The sequence below is a fragment of the Propithecus coquereli genome, unplaced genomic scaffold, assembly GCF_000956105.1.
Source record: "Propithecus coquereli isolate 6110/MARCELLA unplaced genomic scaffold, Pcoq_1.0 Scaffold192, whole genome shotgun sequence".
Taxonomy (NCBI): Eukaryota; Metazoa; Chordata; class Mammalia; order Primates; family Indriidae; genus Propithecus; species Propithecus coquereli.
In genome coordinates, this window is record NW_012144079.1 from 2,689,472 (window position 1) to 2,689,827 (window position 356).

Sequence of the window (356 nt, forward strand, 5' to 3'; positions counted from 1 at the left end):
TATGATGTAAGATTCATTGATAATGTTGGTGTTCATTTTCATTATTTTGTTCCACAGTTTAATATGCCAAATATACGAAAACACACACACACCTGCACTCACACAAATACGCACATATAATCCATTTGACTCTTGATAGATGCCTTTTGTTCTATATAGAGATGATTAGACAGGAAGAAAGGGAGGGAGGGAGGAAAAGAAGGTGAAAGAGAGGGAAGGAGGAAGAGAGAAGAGAATTTGGGGGGTTATAGGATATGGATACGTGCAATTTTAATATGCAACAAACATTCAAATGTGTCCAAATTGCTTCTAAAAATATGTATGCCCAGAACAGTACATATATTTTCCAGCTGCAT